Source organism: Marmota monax, unplaced genomic scaffold (assembly GCF_021218885.2).
Source record: "Marmota monax isolate L192 unplaced genomic scaffold, Marmota_monax_Labrador192_F-V1.1 WCK01_AAM20220418_F8-fsc00089, whole genome shotgun sequence".
Lineage (NCBI taxonomy): Eukaryota > Metazoa > Chordata > Mammalia > Rodentia > Sciuridae > Marmota > Marmota monax.
The window spans coordinates 5,447,564-5,475,290 of NW_026694744.1; the positions used below are offsets into that span (position 1 = coordinate 5,447,564).

The 27,727-nt window shown below is 36.7% G+C and overlaps 1 protein-coding gene across 6 annotated transcripts in view; it reads right to left on the reverse strand.

Moving 5' to 3' along the window:
* Positions 1 to 27,727, reverse strand: part of Frmpd4 (FERM and PDZ domain containing 4) — an 810,201-nt gene that overhangs the window by 313,712 nt on the left and 468,762 nt on the right. The window contains exon 1 of one of the 6 annotated variants that reach the window (XM_046424361.2): positions 18,767 to 20,246. The exons of the other annotated variants lie outside the window; for them this stretch is intronic. The gene's annotated coding sequence lies outside the window, so the exon portion shown is untranslated. Of the gene's footprint in view, positions 1 to 18,766; positions 20,247 to 27,727 lie in introns of those variants that run through there. 6 annotated transcript variants of the gene reach the window in all.

Genomic DNA, 27,727 nt, shown 5'->3' on the forward strand with positions numbered 1-27,727 from the left:
ACTACTCTATGTTGTAAATTGATTTTGACACATAATGTAATCATAAAAGGATCACACATTTACTCCATCTCTTGGTTACTAAAATATAACAGAGGTAAACATGCAATTCTACTTTTCTTACATTTTAATTCTGAGAAAAATCAGTTTAATAATTGATACACACTTAGTAAATAAGTTAAAAATGGATTTTTTTTTTTTTTTTGTAAAAGGTTATCTAACTTGTAAGGAGGACAGATCCCTAGTTACTGGAGAATCATCAACAAATGATGCTCCATGGCCCCTTGTTTCCTATTTTCTGTCCTTATTATAAGAATAAACTTGTTCTATTTGACAAATATCTACACATACATATTTTTAATTCATTTAGCAAATATTTATTGACTATGGTGTTGCTCTAGCTGCTAGGGATACAGCATAGAACAAAACAGACATACTTCCTTGTCCTCATGGAGTTTACATTTTATCACATTATGTTATCATTGTGAATAGCAACCAAACTACCAGTCATTTATATAGGACTTGGCACTTTTGTAGAAGCACTCATATTACTCCAATCCTCACTAGAGAAATACTGCAGAATGACATCAGAGCCAGTAATTGGCAGAAAAGAGAGGAGAGAAGCTATTATTTTCAAAGTCTCTCCTGGTCTATGCCCACCTAAGTCATAACCTAGAAAGAGATAACTAGATACTTATGTATTTTGCACACAAAATAAATAAATCAATATCCTCCATCATACAGAGATAAGATTTTTTATTTCCTTGCTATAATAAAAATATGACCTCTGTGTCCATTATACAGAAGTATATTGTTTAAAAAATGGAAATCTACTCTTTCATTATAATTTGAAATCAGTTTAGCATGCTTTTTATTTGATATCTATAGCTTATCTTCTTTACTCATGTTGCTTTAATTCCACTAAGGCTTCAGCTGATTGTTGTTCCCCACAGTGCATTTCCTAAAACATGGTCCATAGAAGCCTAGTTCAGAGGGTTGTAAATTTGTTTATAAATCTGTATAATTTTTTTCAAATTAAAAGGTTTTGAGAAACATGGCTAAACTTGGTGTTGCAGGTTTTGGAAGATGTTATGCGACTTGTGGGTGGGGTCCTGGGACACTGTTCCAGATCCTTTGCATTCCTTAGGATGATGAATTTGGTTGTATCAGGGTGAAGGACCAAGAGACAATCCATCTGTCAAAACCAACGGGTACAGCAGGGAATGCTTGGTAGGTATGTCCTACTCACACTATTTAATGCATGAGTGTCTGTGAACTCCCAAGAGCTAGTACTGGTTTTGGATTTCTCAGTCTGTATAAAATAACTCTTAGTCAGTTTATAAACATGAATCCATAAGATAGAAAATAAATCAGCAAATGTAAGGATTATGCTTATGTTAGTAATAAAATAAATAAGGATTTCCATGTATGATATAATTTTCTTTTATAAATTAGCAAGGATAAAAAATTCAATGTTGGTAAAAAGGCAATAAAATTTCTTACAAATTGATTTTATCAGTGAAAGAATGGAAACCCTTTACAAAGTAAATAGAAAACACACATATATTATGTGTAGGTGTCTACTTGTGTGTGTATCCTAAAACTGTTTATACATTTATTTTATTTTATTTAGTTATAGATGGACCCAATACCTTTATTTTGTTTATTTATTTATATGCAGTGCTGAGAATTGAACCCAGTACTTCACACATGCTAGGCAAGCACTCCACCACTGAGCCACAATCCCAGCCCCTGTTTATTCCTTTTTTATCTAGTGATTTTTCAAGAAATTTACCTCTCACCTCAAAAATATTTAATCATACACATAGTTATATCTCATTTAAGTATTTTATATAAGCAAAATTTGGAAGAAACTTAAATGTCCAATTGTGGATTAATGATTAAACAAAATATGGAACATTCATTAATGGAATACTCAAAAATCATTACAAAATATTTTATAATATATTGATGAACAAATGCCTATAAATAAACATTAACTTTAAAAAACAGAAAACAAAATTGTCTTTACAGTTTGAGTGTGATTATTTTTTCCCAAACATAGGTAAAACCCCAAAAGTAAGAAATATACCAAAAACTAACAGTGATTTTGCTTGGACAATGAGATGTTTGTATTAATGTTTTCTTTATTTCTTCTCTTGGCTTTTCTGTTATTGTGATGTCTTCAATGCACAAAAGTGACTTCCATGCATATTAATAAATATCTATAATTATTTTAGTTTTGTCTACCTATTAGCCAGGTATGAGTGCTATCAAAAGTAATCCTATAACAGACTCCTGAGAAGACTTGTAAACAGTACAGTTCCTGCTACTGAATAAGAAAACATGTCACTGATAAGTCATTAGCCAAATGATAATGACAATCACAGGCCAGCTTTTAGAAGCATGCATAGGTTTTATGAATTCTTTGCTTTTAAAATGGTTATCTATCTAACAAAATAATGTAGAATTGTTGTTGGACAAGCCACCCAACCAGGAACTACTTTTCCCACCCTCCCTTGGATCTGGAGAAGACGTGTGACTGCATTCTGGGCAGCATAATATGGACAAAATCATTTGCACCAATTCCAGGCATAGTCCATAAAATCCTCCTGAGCTTTCCCTTTCCCCATAAGTCAGCTGAATATCAATGACCAGGGTGAATCTAGAAACCACACATTTTGAAGATGGTAGAGGTTCTGTCAGCTTTGGTGCTTGAAGGACTTGAGTTGATCAAATACTTAACAATCCCCCTTTCCCAAGTAACTGGTTGAACTTTATGTTTATGATACATAAATGTCTACCACTTAAAGTTACAGAGATTTTAGAGTATACTTGTTATAGATACTAATGTTGCCTTAAACAATATCCCATTAATTTTCACAGAATATGTCATTCAATTCTGCTATTTATGTGGGATATCATAATACAAATATTGATTTGAATATTATTTTCATACATGAACATCAAAATATATGTGAAACAGACAAAACTGGAAACATTTCTTAACTTTAAAAAGCTCTCAAATTGCTACCTCAGTCTAATCCCTCAAATTTCATACTCTTACAAAAACACAGTCTTTATCATTCTGTGATTAAAACAAGATATAAAGACATTTAGTAAAATATGCAGCCATTATTACAGCCAAGGCAAAAGAGGACTCTATAGCCTCAAACTCTCAAGGGACGTTATGTCAAAGAAGTGTAAATAGATAAAAAAAAATTTATATTTTCCAGTAATATGAATAAAAAACTACCAATAACATCCTTAGAAGCATGATAAAAATTATCAAGTTCATCTTTAATTGGATGAATACATGGAAATGAATTGTGTGAAATATTTGCTAGTTGTAATGGTTTATAATATAATCCTTGCAGTGAAAAACTAAAACAACAACATCAACAACAAACAGGTACAGGCCAAACTTTATGGCCTTTGTATCCTCAAAGGAATTTATTTTTGTTCTCCAGATCAAGGAGGTCCTCTGGAAATATCTGGTTGAAGGTCTACCTACCTTACAGTCTACCGTCTCTCAGTTTTCAAAGAAGCCTCTTGGGAACTAATTAATCTGCCAGTATGCTTATCAATAGAGCTTAACTAATTCTACATTATGCCTCACACAAGCAGCTGGAAGCTATAATTGTTATTGGTCAGTGCCCAGTACCTACACCAACAGATGTCTGTTGGTTAAATCTGTCAATACAGCCAGATAAATAGGGAATTTCAAGCTTTAGATGTGATGAGCTAGATCCAGACTTCTCCGAGCCTGGATCTGGAAATGCCAACCAACAATACTCGGGAAGTACTAGGCCTGCCTGAAAATCTGTCAGTTTTAAGCTAGTACTTGAGACCCAAATGCCAAACACCACACGTGTGTAACATTCACCCTCACTCCCAAATCTTTACAAAGGGCTACTTTGTACCATATATTGGCCATAAATCAGTGTGCTGAGCACAAATAAATGCAAACTTGGGGACGAAAACAATGTAAACACTGCAACTCTTTCAGGCCATTCTACACATGATAATTGGATGGATGAAACAATGACTATCTATTCCCATTCCAGAGAGAAAAGCAGGAAGAAGGGTGGAAGGAAGGGAGAAAAGGAGGAAAGAAGGAATGAGTGAGCAAGTCAATGAGAGGAAAAAAAAGGATTGGCCCTAATAGGTACTGATCATCTTTGATATAATTATTCAATTGTCCAAATAGGTCAGAGAAGAGCAACTAACATTTATTTTTGGTGGTACTAGGGATTAAACTCAGGGTTGCTTTCCCATTGAGCTATGTGCCCAGCCCTTTTTAACTTTTCATTTGAGATAGGGTCTCACTAATCTGCTGAGGCTGGCCTCAAACTTGAGATTCTCGGGTCTCAACCTCCTGAGTCACTGGGATTATAGTGCTGTGTCACTGTGCCCCATGGAACCATCACTTTAAAAAAACATGATTAGGAGCTATATCTAAAAATACTTTTTTGAAGTTCCATTAAACAAATATGTAAATAAAAAGAGAAAAGTTGAGGACTGGGGATGTAGCTCATAGAGTACTTGCCTAGTGTAGATGGGGCTCTGGGATCCATCCTTAACAACAAGAAAAATTCTGTAAAAAGTAAAAAGTTCATAAGGGGGAAAAGAAGTTACAGGGTGAAGTCCAACATAAACATCACTTGACCTTGCAGAAGAGTCATCAGTTTCATTATCCTAAATATTATTTAAATTCCCTCAATTCACCATCTCTCCACTTCAATGGAGATGTTTGACCCCTTCTTACCCTGAAATTCTGATTCTACTGTAAATCTCTCTTATTTAACAGGTTGTAACTTTTAATTCTGACAGTTGTCACTCAGTGATAGCAAAATGAGCAGGTCATGGCATTTTGATATTGACATCAACACTATTGCTTATTATTATCACACATATATGGTTATTGCACTTCAAGTTTTTACAGAATGGCTACAAATATCTTTCTTTCATAAGTAGTCAAGTGTCTAAGATTTTTTTAAAGGCTCTAATTTTTAAAATGCATCTGTTAGACCTGTAGGGAAATATTTTATTACCTCGTACTCCCTCAGGGGTGAAAATGCTGTTTTGACAAATGGATTTCTTGAGAAAAAATTATGTGCAAATTCCCAGTGTTTCTGAAGAGAGACATTAGTCAAAAGGCAATGTCTTCTGACATTTTCCTGAAAAGCCAGGCATATTTGTTCTAAACACAGCAGCAACAACAAAAATGCTCTTGCCTTAAAAAGCAGATTGAATGGGGCTTCTGTGCATATAGCCCATTTATAATAGACATTAGTGGAATATAATGACTCTTTAGAAATGAACAGTTCTTTCCATTTTAGCTCAATACCTAATTCACTGTTTTCCAGCACATAGGGCAAGATAGACCAAGAGGGGAGTGAAGGGAGGAGAGGGGATAGGGGGGTAGGAAGGATAGTAAAATGACTTGGTAATTATTACCCTATGTGCATATATGATTACACGACCAGTGTGACACTACATTATGTATAACCAGAAGAATGAGAAGTTATACTCCATTTATATGTGATCTATCAAAATCTATTCTACTGTCATGTTTAACCAATTAGAACAAATTTTTAAAAATTACCACTAAGATCAAGAAAATCCTTTTAAGGAAAAATGAATGAAAAGTAAAGATAATGAAAGATATTTTTTAAATCTTGCTTTCTTCTGGAAACAACAGGAAAAAAAAGGAGTAGCATGGATGTGTTAAATACACAGAATAATAGGATTGCCAGGTAAAATACAGACCATCCAGTTAAATCATGATTCCATATAAACATCCAAGTCATCTGCTAAGTTTTTTATTTTTAAATCTTGCAATTCTAATAGTGATCTCTTTTTAAAATTAATTACTTATTTATTCTAATTTGTTATATATGACAACAGAATGCATTTTGATTCATTATACACATATACAGCACAATTTTTCATATCTGGTTGTACACAAAGTAGAGTCACACCATTGTGTGTTCATACATGTACTTAGCGTAATGATGTCCATCTCATTCCATCATCTTTCCTACCCCCATAACCCCTCTCTTCTCTTCCATTCCCTTTGCCCTATCTAAAGTTTCCTCCCATGTTCCTCCTACCCTGTCCCCAATATGGATCAGCATCCTCATATAAGAGAAAACATTTGGAATTTGTTTTTTGGGAATTGGCTTGGTTAGCATAATATTCTCCTACTCCATCCATTTACCTGCAGATACCTTGATTTTATTCTCTTTTAATGCTGAGTAAAATCCCATTGTGTATACATTCCACACTTTCTTTATCCATTCATCTACTGAAGGGCATCTAGGTTGGCTCCACAGTTTAGCTATTGTGAATTGTGCTGCTATAAACATTGATGTGGCTGCATCACTATAGTATGCTGTTTTTAAATCCTTTGGGAATAAACCAAAAAGTGAGATAGCTGGGTCAAATGGTGGTTCCATTCCCAGTTTTCCAAGGAATCTCCATACTGCTTTCCAGATTGGTTGCACCCAATTTGCAGTCCCACCAGCAATGTATGAGTGTGCCTTTTCCCCCCACATCATCACCAACACTTATTGTTGTTTGTATTCTTAATAGCAGCCATTCTGACTGGAGTGAAATGAAATCTAAGTATAGTTTTGATTTGCATTTCTCTAATTACTACAGATGTTGAACATTTTTTGATTGATTATATACCATCTTCTGAGAAGTGTCTGTTCAGTTCCCTGCCCCATTTATTGACTGGATTATTTGGTTTTTTTTTTTTTTTTGGTATTAAGATTTTTGAGTTCTTTATATATCCTAGAGATTTAGTGCTCTATCTGATGTGGGTATGGTAAAAATTTTCTCCCATTCTGTAGGCTCTCTATTCACCTCACTGATTGTTTCTTTTGCTGAGAAGGAGCTTTTTAGTTTGAATCCATCCTATTTTTTGATTCTTGATTTTATTTCTTGCACTATAGGAATCTTGTTAAGGAACTTGGAGCCTAATCTGACATAATGAAGATTTGGGCCTACTTTGTTTTTCTATTAGGTGCAGGGTCTCTGGTTTAACTCCTAGGTCCTTGATCCACTTTGAGTTGAGTGTTGTGTACAGTGAGAGATATGGGCTTTATTTCATTTTGCTATATATGGATTTCCTGTTCTCCCAGCACCATTTGTTGAAGAGGCTATCTTTTCTCCAGTATATGTTTTTGGCACTGTTGTCTAATATATATGTTGTCTCTGTGTCCTCTACTCTGTACCATTGATCTACAAGTCTATTTTGGTGCCAATACCATGCTGTTTTGATACTATTGCTCTGTAGAATAGTTTAAGGTCTGGTATAGTGATGCCATCTGCTTCACTCTTCTTGCTAAGGATAGCTGTGGCTATTCTGGGTCTCTTATTTTTTCAGATGAATTTCTCTAATAGTGATCTTTTATTTTTCCTTCAGAATTAAAGAAATCATGGCACAGTGTGATACAGGTAGAAGACCTACTGAAGATATTTCCAAAGTTTCCAAATAGGATTTTCAGTTCCTGCACTCCAAACCATTAATGCCACCTGTTCACAACTCATCATTTTTTTTTAATTCCTAAGTTTTTGCTTTCAAAAAGTGAAGTATGTATATACTGAAATGGAACCAAAAATAATTATCTAAAATCTTTTACCATATCTAGACATAGTTTTTATTAAATGGTATGGTATTATCTTCAAGATATGGGAAGCAGAAAGCAAATAACAGAAACACTTATATCTGAATTGAAAATTTATAGACTCAGGAAGAAAAGAAGAGGCTCTGTCCAAGATGACAGCCATTAGCTAGCCACATGAGACCCCTTAAGTTTAAATTAATTAAAATGAAATAAAATTAAAATTATAGGTGCTTAGCTGCACAGCTCCATTAATTTCAAGCACTTAGTAGCCACATGTGGCTATTAGTACAGATTTCTGTTATTGCAGAAAGGTTTATTAGACAGGGTTGGTTTAGAATCTATCGGGACCCTACTTAGAATTATGCAAACTCATGCAGTTGAGATAGAGGTACAAACAGCACTTTCCATGCCTTGCCAAGTCTCAAGATAATACTATTCTCAGTCAGAATTTTTGTTTTGGCCATTCTGTAGTTGGGGAAACCCCTGGGCACCTGCTCTGTCCAAATGCTCATCAGTGCTTAAGATGTTCACCTAGCTGGCTTTAAATATACTTATAACAAAGTAATATGAGGAAGGACAAAGCCCTGGTGCAGAAGTCAAATGACCTGGACTTCCTGTGAGCACTCCACCACCCCATCAGTTACTTTCCCGCTTTGTACAGCAGTTTTCTCATTTCTAAAATGAGAACCTGATATTAGATGATTTTTCAAATGCTATGATTCTCTGTGTGGACAGCATTGAGAAACTAGAGTCTGAGTGAGATAGAGCAAATATTGATAATAACTAGTAATACTCCGATCCTAATTTGCTTCTGATCATCACTGAATGCTGATGAGTTGTACAAGGGCAGTGTATCACTCTGTGGACTCATTTTTCATAGATGGCTACAGGTTGCAATAACTTCTGTCCAGGACATTGCCCTGGAGAAGCTATTTCTCTCTTTCTTGACAGCAAAGCGACCTTAAATGTCAGGAGCCTGATTTGTGTTATGCTCTTCTCCCCTTCTCCATTTTCAATTGCATGAATAAGTGAGGAGTGGGGGTGTGTAACTCTTTAGTAGGGATAGTAATCTCTTGGGGATTTTCCTTATTAAATGAATTTGCAACTTTTAAAAAGTTGTCTGTGAGAAGCCCATGCTTCAAAGTTTAAAAGAGTCTCAACTCTAAATTAAAGGGTTTGAATTGAGCATCACATCTAGGCCTTCTGTTTCAAAAGACAGACTCTAGTTCTTCCCATGCTAATCTGGAAACCTCAGAGGAGGCTGAACTACAAAGAGTCAGTGAGGTAGATGGGAGAATAAATTTGAGGTGATTTCCATCAGCACTTTTGAATACATTTTAAAATACTTTCTGAGCCAGGACATTGAAATCACAAAAGTGTAAGCAAGAAGAAAACAGGAGAGGATTTCTCAAAGATATATAAGATTTAAATATTGGCCCCTAAAAGTTCAACATTGAGTTGGAGTGTCTCACCACAGATTTCCCACCCCCCACACCAATGATAAACATAATAAGGTAATGTCAGACTTAGCTTCATCCCACCTGAGAAATATAGCCATAAACAAAGCTCTAGGCCTTTGAGGGACACCAATTTTCAGATTTATCTGAAATGAGGAGGTCCCAAAGGTGATTGTTAAGGCTCATTTCACTATTGTGCCACCATAGGGTGATGGATAAAAGAACTCTGAAAGCAAAATTAATGATTTGTTGCATTATCTGAGTACATTGAATATTCTAAAGAGTACAAGTAACATAGATTATTAACCACTGAGGGAAAATTCCTACATTTTTCTAAAAGGCAAAGAACTGATAGCAAAAGTGATAATCTCACAAGCAAATATTTAGTATAAGGTACAGCTTTTGAGAAACTTACAAAAATGCAAAAAAAAAAAAAGGATCATGGCCAGATAAATAGAAAAACTTCATGTCTTGAATATTAATAAATTATTTATAGTTCATAGAGTTTTCCTCTTTTTTTCCTGTTAAAGTTCATACTCACTCTACTATGCCATTGACAGATTGTGTCATCAGATTGAAAAAAAATAAAATCAAAATGGCACTGAGTTTTGGCAACCACCTTTGATTCCCTGCATGATTTTATTCTGTCACAAAGTTAAGGCTCAACATTGTAGCTCAGATATTTATATTAACGACATTAAGAATGTTCTAGAAAGTCTAGAAAGTACAACAATGAGGTTGGTAATTTACCAGACACCATTTTGGATTTGACTTCTGTTGAAGTCACAGTTTCATTAATTCCCAATGGAATTAGAAACAGATGAACCCATGATTAAATCTCAGCAAGTCATTCATAGTAGGTGTAAAATATTAAATTAGTAATTGTTCTTAGTGGAAATCTATAAAATGGGAATGAGATTGATTATGCTACAAGGGTTTGTGAGAAATAGTAAATGAGAAAACATATGATAGTATCAGCACAAGTTGAGTGTTTACCAAGGGTCTCTGTACCATTATTAATTATATAAAATAATAGCACTCTCACATTTCAGAGATCCTTTCTTGCTTATAACGTCCATACATTCACTAGAATATATTTTTTCAATTTTATTTTATTGTAAATAACAATTTATAGTTATATATTTATGAAGTATAAAGTGATAATGGTGATTTTTGAGTATTATGTGGAATAATTAATTCAAGCTAATTAACATACCCATCACCTGAAACAATCCACTGATGTTATTGAAAATGGAAGAATTTCCTTTTATTAAAGAGTGAATGTGCATGAATACCACATTTCCTTTATCCATTCATCTATGCTAGTCATTTAGATTGATCCCATAACCTGGCTAGTATGACTTATGCTATAATCAACACTGGAGGGCCGACAATCTTATTGTCACAGTGGCAACTGAGGGTTCAATTGGTGGTTACACCACTCACCCACAAACAAGGACAGTGGCGCTGATGTACTAAAGCCATTAACTAAGACAAATCTACTATATGCTTGGGGAAGAATAGAAGGGGAGAGAAGGGATAGAAAATACTTCATGATCTCAGAATTTGCTTACTATCATACCATAGTGCTCATCTAGTCCTCAGAGACTTAGCAGGAAAAAAAAAAAAAAAACAAAGAAAAAACAGATGGAAGTTCCTGAAATGATGCAAGTACATCAAATTAGAAACAGTAGCATTATTATTATCATTTTTATTAAATCTCATAAATAAGAGAGATTCCCTACAAGATACTGATCTATGATTAATTCATTTAATTGTTTTTTCTTATTTACCTGATTTAAACTTCTCTCGTAAGTCATGACACCTTATTAAAAAGCTTTCTTCATAGACATAATTTTCCTTCCTGCCTCTGAGTAAGATTCATTTCACTTTATAATCAATAAGCCTCATGTTCCATTGTGCATCTTTCAGGTAGTTGCTTTCACATTATTTAATCTGTCTTAGAATTTCCTAGGGGCTTAGATTTAATGCTGCAAAATAGAAATGAACAGCCTTTAATCATTAGGTCTGTCTGAAATGATGTTAACCCAAGTTTAATGTACCTGGGCCCCCAGGGATATTTATGGGATCCAAAACACTGAAAAATATTTATTAAGGTTTCATTTGCAAATTTTGTTACTAAAAAGCTTCCTGATATCATTAGACATTCATCTCACATGGAAACAAAGAAAGGATGGCTTCCCTATTGTTTTATGATGTTTTTAATCTGGTAATTAAAAGAACAGAGCAAACCACGAACACACAGTTAAAACTAAATACGGTACAGCAAAATATCCTCCAATAAAATTTTTAAAAGCTTTCTTTTATGTCTTACTTGCGAATAATTGCATGTTTTGATCCCTTTCTAGTATAAATCCTAAATCTCAGCAAATGTTTTTCTTCTTGTATGGATAATTAGAAGAAAAACAATTTGTCTGTAATGATTCTTTAGAGGTGGCCTCCCTTCTCCCATGCTCTACCTCATCAGAATAACTGTATGTCTTTACTACGACTTTCTTTCTTGATGACAAGTTTCTTGCCCTTTTCTTTATTCAGCACCATCTTCATTTATTACTGTTGATGAAAAGACTTTGTCCCATGAGCCACACCCCTCTCTTCCATTCTCCATTGCCACCCCGTTGTAGCCTGTGACATATTAGGTAAATACATAAGAACTGCTAGGCCTTTCATCCAAAGAGGATGATGAGTTGGCTACCATAAAGCAAGCAGAGAAGGAGATAATTCATTCTGGTTCTTTTTATTTCCTCAAAGCAAACAGACTACTAGATAAAGTGTTAACTGATTAAACAAGTAGTTAGCCATAACACACAGAATCTGGGAAGGTTAGGGAGACCCCCAAATGCTTTGAGGAGCCCATCTATCAAAATTTAAGATGCAATCACAAGAACTGAAAAAAGCCCCTGCTAATTAATCCTTCCAAACACTTCCATCCTTGACTGCTCATAGATTTCCTTCCATACACCCACTGTAAAAACCATCTAGGCTGTATTTGGGTGCCAACTCTCCCAAATTATTCTCCCTCACATAATTTTCCAGGGAAATGGGTTGGTGCTTTGTACTTTGTCATCTGTCAGGGTCGTTTCTTTTGGTGGCAACTTTAGCTGCACTGAGCTCCTTCTAGATGCTATGAGATTTAACTCTGAAAACCTGACTTCTCTCTGAAGGGGTGGGATTTGTTTCCAATTATGAGGAAAATGCTGATGCTGTTCATATGACTTCCTAAGGAAGGTTTTGATTCCACTGAACTTGAAAGTCATCAAGTTCTATGAAAAAAAGAAGAGGTGGATCATGTCAAAACTCACCTGAAAGCAGAGTCCCACTTCTTTGTGTACATTCCAAATTTCTGGAAGGGCTGTCATAGAAATGATTATAAAGTCCTTGGATTGCAAATTGGAGGAAGTATTTAGAGAAAAACAAGGTACCATTCTAAACTCCCTTGGACTGCTTTTTCAAAAATGACTCTCTTTGTATTTGGACTGCCTTACTTATAGTCTAAGGTGAAGATTGCTATCTGTCATTCTAACTTAGTGCCCAATAGGCTCACTTTAAGAACATCTTTGGTTCTTCTTTTTCCTTGTTGTTAGTTACATGTTAATATACTTTTAAAAAAAATTTGCCAATCTCTTGTTATACACATATTTTTGAAATGTGTGCTTTTTTATATAGTTTAGTTCCCTCTCTGAATTAATATGTGAGGGGCAACATTTTGTTGTTGGGCTTTCTTATTACAGGATCATTTTATTATAAGTTCAAGTCAATTTATTTTTTATTTTGCAAAATATTTATTTTTTAGTTGTAGTTGGACACAATACCTTTATTTTATTTATTTATTTTTATGTGGTGCTGAGGATCGAACCCAGGGCTTTGCATGTGCTAGGGGAGCGCTCTACCACTGAGCCACAATCCCATCCCAGTTCAAGTCAATTTAAATATCAACCTTATAACAAATTGTGCCAGATAATTAAAGAACTGACTAAAGTCCTTGGTGTTACTGAATAAGGACTGAATTTGTAGCAACATTAAATTGTCAGGCAGCAGGTAAGAAAGTGGTCTCTCTAAAGCTACTCCATGTTTTCATCAAATAGTTGATTATATTCTTTAAATTAACTAGTCCTATAGTCTCATCTGATCACAATGAAATTCTTCACTTATGACCTTGAAGGTCATGTACAGTTTCATTAATATCCAATAAATGTTAGCTGACTTGCCAAGGCAACACCCTCTGACTTTGAGTCTTTCTACTTCATGATGGTTCAACAATGGTTACAGAAACAACTCTGAAACCTTGACTTGCAATTGGGAAACTTATCATAAGAAACAAAACAGACTGATTCAAACTACTCTGGAAAGCTTTTTCAAAACATGGGAGGATAAGATAGATGAACTATCTGAAAGTCTACCTAAAAGTCTCTCTGAAACCTTAGCAGGGCTGCTGATTTTCTGGCAATTAAATAGACTGGAAGAATGGGGCACCACAGATTTCAAAGCATGTTCTGAGGAACACTGGTGCATAACATAAATTACCTCCCAATTAATAAGTTCTAGAGAAGCTGAATATTGTATCTTTCTTTTGGAGAGGTACACAGTACAGGAAAAACTCTGAGATGTTCTTTGTAAACATACCTTCTAATCATTCTTTACTCTAGAATTTTAAAAATCATCTGACTGTACCGTGTTTTCCTGTAATATCCTTTGCAATGAATATTCCATTTTAGACACAACATTCTAAGAATGAAAATGAACTGAGAGTTCTAGCACCCCCTCCCTATGACTCTGGATATAGCTTCACATCTCTAAAGCCCTCTTTCCTCCCATTACAGAATACAGGGATTCACCAAGTGGTTACCAAGAGTTTTTTTAGGCCTAACATTGCTTTCCTTTAAATTCTGTATTAATGATGATGACATTGAGAATACAAGTTTAAGATCAAATTCTATGATGTTGTAAATAGGATTTTTATGTTGTTACATTTAATACTGTATCAACATGTTGCTTCTTGTGATCACAACAACCTGTTTTTCCCATTTTTAGGGTTGACATAATGGAGACAGTTTAGCATCTTCATATAACATGCCAAGGCTCTGAGTTAGAAACAATTCTACCCTCAGTTCTGCCACTGAGCTGTGTGACCTTAGGCCAGTCATTTAACATCCCCAGATTTCAACAGCTTCACCTTTAATTTAAGCGGGTTGAACTGAATGACCTCTCATGTCTCCTTCTGAGATAACATTTTATGACATGAGGCCCAGTGGACTTCTTAAATAAAGACAAGGATGTGTGAGTGCTGTGTCTCTGCTTTTGCAACTTGTCATTGACCCCATTGATTATTTACTGTCAAGGCCTTGATTAGAAATGTAGTTTCTAATTAAAATATTGTTCCAAAGAGGATACAGGAGCACCTTTTCTGGCATCATTAACATTCATTCATTCATCAATTCAGCCATCACATATTAAAAACCTAATATATGTCAGGTGTTGTGCTGAACTTGGTCTCCACAAATGAGTAAAACAAACCCCTACCTCCAAGAAGCTCAGGGTTCAAGGGAAAACAGAAAAATAACAAAAGTCATTGCAAAAACAATATGATGTGGATTTTATCTGAGATCAGAATTTTTCAACCTCGACACTTTTGAGAGAGGTAGAGCCAAATGTCTCTTGATGGGGACCACCCAGTTTAATGTGGGATGTATAGCAGCATCCTCGGGTTTTAGCCACTAGATGCCAGTAGCATCCCCACCAGATGTGAGGACAAAAATGTCTCCAGACATTTCCTTTGTATCTTCTAGGGGAGGGGTAGCAAAATCACCCTTGTTGGAGAACCACTAGTTTTAGCATATCCTCATACTCTTATGGAATTTTGTATCTATGTTCAATGCCCTAAATTAGAATGACTATAAAATTTTAATAATGATAAATCATGACCTACATTTTTGGCAATAATTTCAACTAAAAAATATTTAGCAAGTACCTTCACGGGTTTAAGATAGTACATTATTCAGCAAGGGAGTTATATGTTTTGGAGTATAGGGAATTGAATCCAGGGCCTTGTACATGCTAGGCATGTTCTCCGACACTGAGCTATATCCCTAGCCCTTTAAAAAAATTTATTTTCAGCAGGGTTTTTCTAAGATGCCCAGGCTGGCCCCAAACTTGGTATCTTCCTGCCTGAGCCTCCCAAACAGTTGGGATCACAGACATGGGCCACTGTACCTGGCTTATTCAGTTAGAATTTTTAAAATAATTAGTATGAAATAATTTGCTTTCTTCCAAAGTTTATAATCTTGTTTGGGGCAGGGGTGGAGCACAGCATACAAATAATACCAGTCATGTAGAGAAAGTTCCAGAGTAGGATAGCCTTCCAGGGATTACTTTGTGTAAACTTCTGGTATAGTTCCTCCATTTTGCAGATCTTCCTTCCATGATCCATCTGTCCAGACCATACCTCCAGACCATACCTCTGGGTCACTGTATAAGTAGCACATTTACAATTCAATTGCTACCAAGACAGTCCCAAATTTCTGGAAGGTTTATTTTTGTTTTTACCTGTCCGAGATTTTATTAGCAGGACCATAGTGGCCAGTCGCAGAAGAGAAGGGAGTCGAGAGAGAGAGAGAGAGAGAGAGAGAGAGAGAGAGAGAGAGAAGAGAAGAGAAGAGAAAGGTTTTTGCCTTGCTATCCAGCTGTTTGTCATTCTACAGATGGGTTCAAGTTCCTTTTTTTTTTAGTGTCTATTTGCTAACTTCTATGAATGTGAAATAATTTTCTTATCTTGTAACTGGGCATGATTTCTTTGAAAAATAAGCATGTAATAAAGTAGAGCAGATAAAATGAGTACATCTTCACAACTATGTGAGAACACTTTTTCTATAGCTTTAGTTCAATCTTGAGCAAGCTTAGCCTGCCTAAAAGCTGCAATACTAATAGAAGCATGCTTCCTGCCTCTCACTTTTATGGTTTCCATCTGAAGGGTGAGAAAGCATCCTTACTCTCTCTAGAATTGACGGGCTTCTGGAAGGAGAGGGTTCAAATGGTTTTCAAGTCTAAACACAGAGAAATTATAGGTCCTGTTGCTCTCTGCACTGGTTGTAATGACCTTGAGCATTATTCGCTAACTCTGTGACCCATGTTTTGCAGCCCACGGGTGTGTCCTGTCTTGCTTTCACTCCAGCTGATAACTGCAGATGTCACACAGGACACTGGAATCCTGTAACCTCAAATTATTGGGATGGAATCCCTGAAGTCCAGATGGAACATGTTCTTCTTAGGTGGAGGACTCCAGAGAACAGAGCAAGGGTCCACCAGTAAGGTAAGCTGGTCTTAGAGACAAAAGCCCCCATAGTCATCTGTGGAACTCACCCAAGCTCATTTGCTAGCTATGTGTCAGCATTTTTCTGAATCATCTTGGATAAATTGCATTACCTCTCTGTCTCAGTGTCATCTCAACTGTGGAGTGGAGATAGTGTACTCTCTCTATTTCCCTCTGGCATCCTGATAATTAGATAATGTCCAAGAAACACTGTGAGCTCTTCACAAAAGGCTGCTCTGTAAATACAAGATATCACAATTGCTTTGATAAATCACATTAGGAAATAAATCAAGCACAGACATCCATGAATTGCAGTGTCACAGAACTCTTCCCAGCTGTTTTAACAGGTTGGACCCTCAAAGAGCAGAAACTTTCAGGGTCAGTGGGGCTCTGGGCAACTTTCATGAACAGATCAAATACTTGCTTTAGTTCAAGTAAAAGAGTCCACATGACATAAACTAAATGACTTATTATCCCTCCTTTCTGTGAAGCCATATATACTCTAATTAAAGGTAAGAAAATAATCAAATTTAGATTTCTTTGAAAAAAAATAACTGGAATGAATCTTCTTGTGCTATGCCTTTTCAACTTGCCCTTTTCTAAACTCAGTACTCACTCTGCAAAACTATATTTCTGAAAACTTAGTAACATATATTATATGCATTTGCTATTTACTTTGATATTTTGCTATAAAATATTCCATAAAACTAGGTTTATACCTTTAAAAAATCACTATAAAATTACTTCTTGGAAGAATTTAACAAGCACATTAAACAAGAAATTAAACAAACAAATTAAAAAGAATGGCAAAGGTATATACTTTAATAGGCTCAAAATGAAGAATATGGCATCAATCAAAATTGCTTTTCCTACCAACTCTCCACACAGTTGTTCCTAGTGCCAGCATGGAATTTACTAAAAGTGACTTCTTCCGATACCATTTTTTCCCCAAGAATTTGCATTCTCTTTTTTGTCCCTGTCCTCTTCTTTTCCTGTCCTCTCATCTTCAGATTAAATGCATACTTTCTGGCATGAAAACAAGGATCTGCACATCATGCTAGGATGAATCTTGAAGTAATCACCAGCATTGTTTCTAAAATGAAATGCTATTGAATGATCCACACTTTAGTATAACCTCTTCTTTTTGAGAACCAGTATTTACATGCTAAGAATGCTTTCCTCTATTCCAAGTCTTGCTACCCCTAATGCTTCCCCTAACAAATTACACTATTCCCAATCTAATAACCTTTTGGAAAAAAGTCTTCTGTGAGAATACATATACATGGGTGTTTATCAATAAAAAGGATGCATGTGTGTATGTATTTTGTATACTTTTAGGAAATCACAAATTATCATTAAGCATCTATTCAATGTGTTAATTGAAACACATATTCAGTAGATTCAATTGCATAAGGTGACAAAAGAAAATATCAGAAAGATCCAAAGAGCAATATACTGATTTTTAAATCGCAACTTATATGAACAATTATTAGAAACAATGAACTCCCACTGTCCATATTCCCATGTTACTGCATTTCAGCTCCCTGAGGGCAAATCCAATACCTGGTTTAATTAAAAACCTATCCTTGTATTTTTAATGCAGCTTGTAAAAGAGCTCAGAGAGCTGGATAAGAGATTTACTAGGTACAAGTTATGTTTATGGTCACAAATTCATCAGTTACTTGCATGGAACACACATTGCCAAAAGACTTTGTTTACTTTAGAAAGTTTTAAATGCAACATCTGTAAAAATGATTTACAAAGATGGTACCAAGTTTCACAAAGCAGCTGACATATTTTAAATGAGAAGCCTCTCTTCCAGATTCTCCCCTAAGGAGGCATGATGGTGACTCCATGTCTTCAGAAAGGAATAAAAGGCAAATGCCATATTTTCCAGTGCTTTTGTGCACCCCTCCCCAAAGCCATTTCTTTACTAGATTTTGGAAAAACAAACAGAAAATCAAAACACAGAATGAATTCTTGCTATAAGATTTCACCCAATAGAACTCAGAGGTGGCCAGGAGTACTCATTCATTTCTGTGGTCAAAACTTTTCACCATGATTCCCACTGTGAACACTCGGTTTCAGGGATAGAAGTACAACAATCAAGTCCAGAGTCCTTGGGGCCTAGAAGAGATATCATTGTGTATAAAAGAAACTTCTGAAATATACTGTAACTCAGCAGCAAGTCAAAATCTCTCCCTTTCTCCTACCAATCAATCAGCCAAGAAAAGCTAATGACTGTATCATTCCCCCCAAGTGAAACATAACTTGCTCTGCCCCCACACGATCAGCACCCCTCAGTGTCCAAGTTCCTACACACGGCACACACACACTTCACGGTTTACCTTTTAATTACTGGATTCTGTCAAGGGTCCTTCCTAATGTATCCAGCAGGAATGCAAGATGAGGCATGCTCTTCACCCCCAAGTGGCATCTGACTCCACTCCATGCAATCATTCAATGCAGTATGGATGAATGGGCCAAGTTCAGGTTCACTGCCCTACAGTGTCTTTATTCCTCATAGCACATGACTGGAGAATGAGTGAGCACTGCAGCTGTTGATGCTCTGCTCCCTTTAAAACTAATTGAAAAGCATGTTGCAAAAAGCCCTCTACAGGCTCTCTCTCTCTTACCCTTGCTGTGACAAAATTAAAGCTACAGCATTAAAAAAGAAGAACAAAAGAAAAAATACAATATAAACTGCCTCTCCAGAGGAGCTTTCTCTTCCAGCAAAACATTAGCCATGGCAAGTTAGGGGACAACATGTGAAGCCACATATGAAGCCTTGAACTTTAGTGCCCAAAAGAGCCTGGGGAAAAGTGCATGGGCACCTGTGCCATGCAGGCATCAGCCGCCCTATCGGTGCCTCTTTGCAACGTACCTTAGGTGTGCACTGAGGCCAGCAAATAAACATCCAATAAACAGCAGAGAACACGGCTGGCCGCTTAACCTTGCTCCTAGCCTTCAAAGATGCCAAACTGCTCTGTTTGCTGAGGACTCTCCTTTTACCAACATTCAATTTGAATGAGCCAGTGCAAACGCACCGCTCATCTGCTCCTGAGAACAGTATGCATTTATGTGAAACACGAGGAGAATGCCTAATGCTGAGGCATCCTCTGCATTCCCAGGAGCTTTTATTACAGGGCTAGCTTACATTTCACTGCCAGCACCCACTGCACTTCTGCAAGCATCGCCACTTCCAGTCAACATCCCATCTGTACACTTCCACACACCTGCAATGTTGTGATTGTCTTGTGTAAGAGAAGCACCTTCTGTGAGTTCCCATCTGCAACCGGGGATCCTCCTGGTGATCCTGATATTGGCTGAGCTGACTGTCATGTTCCCTTTTCTCTTTCAATCAGCAATTTTCCAGACTGGAAAAAATGATCACTGGATGCACTGTGGTGTGTCAGCTTTATGCTGAGAGGTAACTGCTCTTTGGTCCTTTATTAGAAATGAGTCCAGGAAAACAGGGCACATTGGCTTTAATTCACCTTTGATATATGACATTAGATAATATTTAAAAACTTAATAGAAACTCACTGTCCAAAATGTGTGTGATGTTATATAACATAATGACATGTGGCTACCACGCCACCACCAACATCCCCATCTGATTAAAATGACCTGTTACCAGTAGTGAAAGAAAGCAGTTCTCTTGGTACATTTAATTTTACATTTTCCCCTCACATGCAGTTCACAGTTGACAGACTTGCAAAGACAACATTGTTATGGTAGTTTTTTCTTCCCTCCTTAAAATTGTCCCTACTGTCTAGCAGGTTTAGGCACTAAATTTGCATGGCTGTGTTGCAGTATGTGTTCTTGTGTTCAGACAGTCAGGCAGAGTCTTGGGGTGGGCTGGGTGGGCCTTTTCCAAATTTCCAAATTATGTCTCATAACCTTGAATTGGGGAAATATGCATTTGGATATAACAGGAAGAGTTTTCCTGAGAATTTCTTCCTGGGGGGAGAGATGACAGGTTATGAGAGCCTCTAGGAGGGTAGCAAACACCTCCGTTGGCAGGAAGTTCTCCAGAACCCTGGCAGAAGTATTCCTTTGGGAAATGCAGACTGGGTCATTGCTTGGGTCTGAGAAAGTCTACCCTGCTCTACAGGTCAAAAAACATATTTGCTCATCATACTCAGGGTTTATGGAGTTCTCCAGAAAGTCATACTCATCACACTGAACAGAGAGCTATGTAGAAACTAAACTATAATTTATAAATTCTAATTTACCCAACAAATAAGGCATATCAAAGGAAATATGTTTCAAATGATCAGAATTTTCACACCTACCTACTAGGCTTGACACAAATGTCCACTTTTTTTCCCTGGATTCAGGTACTCAGAAGATAACTTATTATTTCAGATAAACAGAAAGATATTAAAGAGAAAATAAATGTAGTACAAAACCAAGCATAAAATCAATGAGCAATAATACCTTCTATGAGTTTCTCTTTGAAACGATCATCAATTCTCTTCTCATGGACCAAGAAACTGTGCAGTTCAGAGTGTGTGTGTGTGTGTGTGTGTGTGCACGCGCACACGCATACATGCTTGTGTATGTGTATAATGATGGTATGGGAATAAGTATCAGGTTATATAAATCTCATCCTAGGAGTCAATGAAAAATTTTTAAAAAAACAATTCAGAGAAAATCAACAGGCTAAAAAATAAATTATAGTAGACTTTTAGACTCAATACTAGACCTAAGTATACCCTTTCAGTTTCTAATCATAGCATAGACATTTGAGGCCATCAGCATGGGCCTGGGAAGCATGAGTGGTGATGGGGAAGGAGAAACAGATGCATATGTTAGCACCAATGATTAGGGTAGAAAAAAATTCAGGAAAATGTTCCATCCAGCTCTCTCAGAAGGGAAGCAGGTTTTTATGATTATGATTGCTTACAGATAGCATGGACAATTGCATGATATATTCCAGCATTTGGGGGAATATGGAAGCAGCTGGGAGGAAATGGGTGACTATAAATATCAGTACAAAAACTCCAAATAGAAGATGCTCAGGATGGATCAATTCATTTATTTGTTTATCTATTCAAATAAGCATTTCTAGAGTGTCTTGCATGGGCCATGGGCCATGCTGCCCACTGGGAATACAGGAATGAATAATAGATCACTCCTCCAGAGCAGATGGGGCTCATGGTCTTAGAACTCAGGATGCTCTTCCTCACTTCACAAATAAATATTTCTGCCAAAGTCCCAGAAATGATAATGTAATATTCTACTAGAGAGACTTCTGATTCTACCCATCAGAAATAACCTGCCTGTGATTCTAAACAGCTGACTCTCATCTCCCAAATACCCTGAGAACTGAAGCTGAGAAGAAGCCAAGGATATCTGGGCCCTGAGGTGCCAGCAGGAACTGCAAGTTCTCATCTCTCTCTCCCCCACAAACCCCAGAGTTGTCAGCTTCTGTAGTCACCACTGTGGCCCTCATGACCCACACCTTCTGGTTTGTGCCTGTGATTTTCTTAGATGACAAAACAGACTTCTCTGGAGTAATTAATGTTATTCATCAGTTGTCCTCAAAATAGGGAGATAATCCTGGATTGCCTGATTGGGCCCAATGTCATCACATGAGTCCTTAGAGACAAAGAGAGGCATAGAGGAAGGCAGAGGGATTCAAATCATGAGAAAAAATCAATGTGCTGTTGTCGGCTTGAAGATGAAGTAAGCACATATCAAGAAAATTGAGACCTCAATCCTACAGCTGCAAAGAACTGAATCAGCCAATAAGTGATGAGCTTCAAAGAGTAGGTAGGCTTAGAAACTCAGAACTGTAGGCCCAGCTGATGCCTTGATTTCAGGCTGGTAAAACTCCTAGCAAAGAATCCAGCTATGTTACAAAATACTTGACACTTAGAAAAACTGAAATCATAAATGGTGTCACTTAAATTCCTAGTTGCATGAAGATTTATAAAAACTCAGGTTTATGTTCTATAAGCTTGTCTGCAGTATTAATCTAATTAATCACATCAAGTTTCTTATTAAATTAGAATAATTTCACTGCAGAAAAATCTACAGAGCTCTCATTCTGGACCTCCAACAAACCTGTAAAGAAAGGTGAGCTCAATGTAAGGTTTTGGTGAAATTCAGGGAGAGCAAAATCAGAGTTAGTACTCCAACAATCTCTGTAGTCCAACAAAATCAAACTACTTCTGCCACTTCATGCAGCTGGTAATGCAACTTTCAGGAACCACCACCTGGCATATATGCTACCTGTTCTTCCTTTGAAAGGCTGCCACCTTTGTGGGCTTCATTTTCTGCTTTCATAAAAAAAAATGCTGGTATCCCAAATGGTGCTCACAGAAATCACTGAGTTTCCCAGTGCTAACTTCCTATTTAATTGGATCATTTTTACAATAAGAAGGACTCTTTTCCCCTCAAGTTCTAAAAATAGCAGGATACCACGTAGTTTGGGCTTTGGATTATTGACAGAACGATTTGTCCCATTGACTTTTTTGCTTTGTTTAGTTGGAAGATAATATTATTCTTTTGTCAGATTGATGCTGGTTCCCTCTAGCTGTGAGTGGGCTTAACACAAAAGGTATTCCCAGGGCCAATTGAAACCAGCAGGTAGAAATTGTTGCACATCTGGATCTAACCAGAAGAAAAGTATATGCCACTTGCTTTGATAAACTTGCACCATTTATTATCTGGGACTTAGGTTTTCAAAAGCAAACACTCTGTGGAGTTCAAGCAATCAGCATCTGATTATTGCTTAATGACTGAACTCTCTTGAATGCTCCATAATAATTAAAATGCAAACAAATAAAAAGGAACACAATGTCATAGGAGAATTTGGATCTTTAAACACTTAGGTTAAAGCAAGTGAAATGCAATATTCTCTCTGCAAAATGAATTATTTCCTTTTCACTAAGCAGTCACTTAGAACTCCACTAATTCAACAGAGCACACAGAGCAAAGTGGGTGAGTCAACCTGCCCCATGAAAACATTAAGTCATGCATATTGCGATTATGCACTTGACTTTACAAATCCAGGGCTAAATTATGCAAGGCTTTTATACTTCACACCTGATGAAGACTATAAGTAAACTGTCCTATAAATGTGGACTCAACTGTTGAGGCCCTGGGCAGAGAGAACTCAGTTGGGATGTTCCCTAAGTTTTAAAGGATTTCTCTGCCAAATATGGCTCTAGGAGAACAGGGATTATACCATCAACTGGTTCCCTGTCTCTCTGGGGGAACCAGTCCCAGAAAGACGGTGTTAAGTCCCGCCATACTGCAGGACTTAACAGTCATTTTCTGCAGATGCAGTCATTTTCTTAACTGTCCTCTGAGAAAGAGCCTCAAACCCAGTTGATAGGGAGACCAACTCTGTGGGCACACAACTAAAAGGAAAAAAGGTATGCCATCTTCCCAGGAGTTTTCTAGAAATGGAACTAATCATTTCTAGGCTCAAGTTACAGAACCTAGAGCAAAATGTGATGGCCTAGTCCAGACACACTCTGCTCTGAGAAACCAGCATGACTGATCTTTGCAGCTTTATCAAGAATCAAACTTTGCTACTACATAGGGAGATGCAGGAATGTCAATGATAAGGACAGTGAATGATGGAACAGAATTCAAGTATATTTCAGCAGGGGCTATGAGGAACTGGTATTACTGGGCTTCAGCCAAGGCTTTGGTAGCTGTATAATTTTAGGTTGTGGCTCTCTTCCCAGGTGCTATATTAGAATCACAGGGGAAGCATTAAAAATACTCATGCCTGGTCTCACCCCTAGTAATCTGATGAAATGGGTCTGGGGTGTAACCTGGGCATCAGTATTTTTAGAAGATCTTCATACCATTCAGATAAGGTAGATAACACCAGGGTAATGCTGACAGGTTTCCAGGAACTTCTGAAAGTTAGCAAATGTCAAGCATCAGAAGGTAGCATGTGGTCTTAGTTCATCTGACCATAGAAACAGGAAATCTGAATTAAATCAAGAAAACTGATGCCTAGCCTTTCTCTAAATAAGCACAGAAGGTGGTGAGTGGGTGAATCTTCTTCGAAGTTCAGCACTCAGCATTTATCAGAGGACAGCAGAGCACATTTATTCATTTTTGAGGTTGCTCTATAAAACACAGAATGCTTAGTTAAATATAAATTTCAGATAAACAAATATTTTTAATATAGGTATGTCTCAAATTTGCACAGGGTAATATTGTTTAATATAAGTATGTTCCAAATACTTCATGGATCATATACATACTACAAAGTGCATACTGCTTATCTGAAATTCATTTGATTATGCATCCTTTATGTTTGTTACATATGACCACTATATTCATAATCATTCATCATTATCATTAGAGGCATATTCATATTGATCTCATATGCTAGCCACTGTGCTAAATATTTAGCATATTTTAACATATTTATTTTTCCAGAAACTACCATTGTACAGATCTGGAGGTTACATGGTACAAAACAAGGACTGCTTAAATGGCTGCATTGGTCTTGATGTAGAACTTCAGTGAAGGAAGGTCTTTGAAATACACTCCTTATCAGAGAGTCCCATGGATAGTGAAGGACAACTGCATTCATATTAAAATAAGAATAAACTCTTAATATAGGAATTTCGGGCTTAGTTCTTCTTTATGCTCCAGGGATTTGTTTAGAAGATGAGAGTTAATAAGGGATATTAGTTCTATACTACTATGCTTTTTTTTTCTTTTCTTCTTGTGAGTCTACCTGTGTCTCAAAAATTTTAGCCAACCATAATTCTCAGGTGTGATAGTGACCAGATGATCTGGCTGTCCCATGGTGTGGATAGGACCTATTCATCAGGCTATGTGATAAGGGCATCCAATTCCTTTTTGTCATGTTTTGGAAAACATGTTATTCAGATAACTTATACCAGGAAATATAGATGCTATAAAGTTACTAAAACAAGTATATAAAATTCAAATACAGCAAGGAATGAGATTGGTTTTTAAGAAAACCGAGGCTGAAGATAGCTTGTGTATCTCAACTTAGTGTAAAATATAATCTAAAGTTTCCTAGAAGCTGAGGCAAAAAGGGAAAGTCATCTAATAATAGTTAGCATACTTTATTAGGCAAAAGAAATTTGCCCCTGACAGTGAGATTAATATATACATTTTAGGCTGGGGTTGTGGCTCAGTGGTTGAGTGCTTGCCTCATATGCTTGCTGCACTGGGTTCAATCCTCAGCACCACACAGAAAATAAATAAATAAAATAAAAATATTGTATCCATCTACAACTAAAAAAATATTTTAAAAAATACATCACTTTGCTCATTGATAAATAAATCTACCCAGACAACACAATAGACCAGGTCTATTTTTATATTTCACTAAAGATACAGAAACATTTGGGGTTTCAAATATTCTAAGGATAAAGCTCCTGAATATAAAGCAGATGAGAATAAATATTAAAAATATGTTTAAAGAAGAAGGTTTGAGGTATAGTGATTTTAGAAAAGGCCAGTTGTCCAGATAGTGAAACTTTAAGGATTATAGTGACAGCCGGGTTTGCTAGAATAGATTCCCACCTAATTTTTTGAACACTTGCAATATTTTGCAAGCATCTTCTAACCTTGCTGCCTTTCCACATGAGCAGATTTTCCCAGCACAGTGGATGATGTTGGGGATGTTGCCCTGGAGCCACATGCAGCTCCAGGAAGCACTGCCTTTACAGCCAGTTTGCTCTAGTGCCCCCAGCAAGGTTTGCTCACTACATCTGGCTAAGGCCAAGGACAGAGAGGTGCTGCATTTTCCTAAGATTGTTGTGAGCCTCCTGGATAACATAGCTAGAATAACTCACAACTGATCTGGCTTTTGCTTTTGTTACCTTTTTTTCATCTGCATTACCAGTTTGAAAATTTTAAATGGAGCAAACAATTTGAAACAAATGCCCTGCAGACATTCTCTTAGTGAATTAGGCTGGTTATTGAATAGCATAGATTTTTTTAATAGGAAAATTACAAGGGGTGAAACAGCACTTGTTCAATATTAGAAAACTCCTTCACAAGCAAAAGTTTAGGCCAATCAAAAATATAACCATTAAGTCTTAGAGAGGAAAGGGAGGAGACACACACACACATTTCTATATAATAGAGAAGGAATCCCATTGCTCTGGATTGATAATTTAGATTACTACCTATGACTAAGTCCAAACTCTTTAGCTTAGCAACTAGGCCTGTTTGAACTTGCCCTCAGTCTCTCTTCCTGATCATACTTAAGTCATAGTCCATATCAAACTGTTCCTTAAAACTATCATGCATTATATATTTCAGAGACATTCTTTATAACAGCAATGTTATGGGTTGGGTGTGGTCTGTGTGTTGGCCAAAGATCCACTGTGATCTGAGGCTTGGTCCCCCAGGGTGGTGGTATTTGGAGGTGGGACATTTGAGTGGTGGGGGATAGTTGGAGGTCCTTAAGTCAAGGGGAGGTGTGTCCTTAGAAGAAATTATGGGACTCCTTGGTGTTTCTCATGTAAGTCCATGAAACCCCTTGAGTTCTAGAAGACTGTTACAAAAGAAGCAAGCCCGTCCCCTCATCTCTACTTCCTGGCTCAAGATGTGACTACTTACTCTGACACACACTTCCAACATTGCCATCTGTCATTTATCATAAGGTCCTCACTAGAACTGTGTTGATATAGGTACTATGCCCTTGATCCTCCAAAACTGTGAGTGAAATAAATTATTTCTCTTGTAAAGTTAGCTACCTCAAGATCTAGGATATAGTGTCATATGCACAAAGCCCTGGGTTCAATGACCAGCTCAAAAAGAAAAAAAGTAAATACAAAAACAAAATAAAGTTAGCTGCCTCAGGAATTTCTTTATAGTGATTAAAAGGTGACTTATAGAAGCAGTTTCCATTGACCATAAGACACACCACTTTACTCCAAATACTGAACTCCTATTAATATTATAAGACCCATATTTAACACCATTTCCTCCGTGAAGCCACCCCAGAATGCTCCAGGCATGGTTATCATTCACCATGACATCCTGTATAAACCCATAACACTTCTCACATTATATGAATATAATTCCCATTCTAGACTACACAACTACCATTCTGACTTTTCATCTTTGTATCTTCAGTGTTGAGACAGTATCTAGCCTGTATCCAAACTAAGTATGAGCCAAATTGAATTTGAAATCAATTCTGAGTAAAAGGAGGATTGAGTTAATGATATAGTGCATCCTTGAAAATAAGGTTTTTTAAACCTCATTTGGAGACAAACCTGTATAATCCCAATTACTTGCATGGTATCATAAACTATTAAGGAATTCTAAAAAGGAAA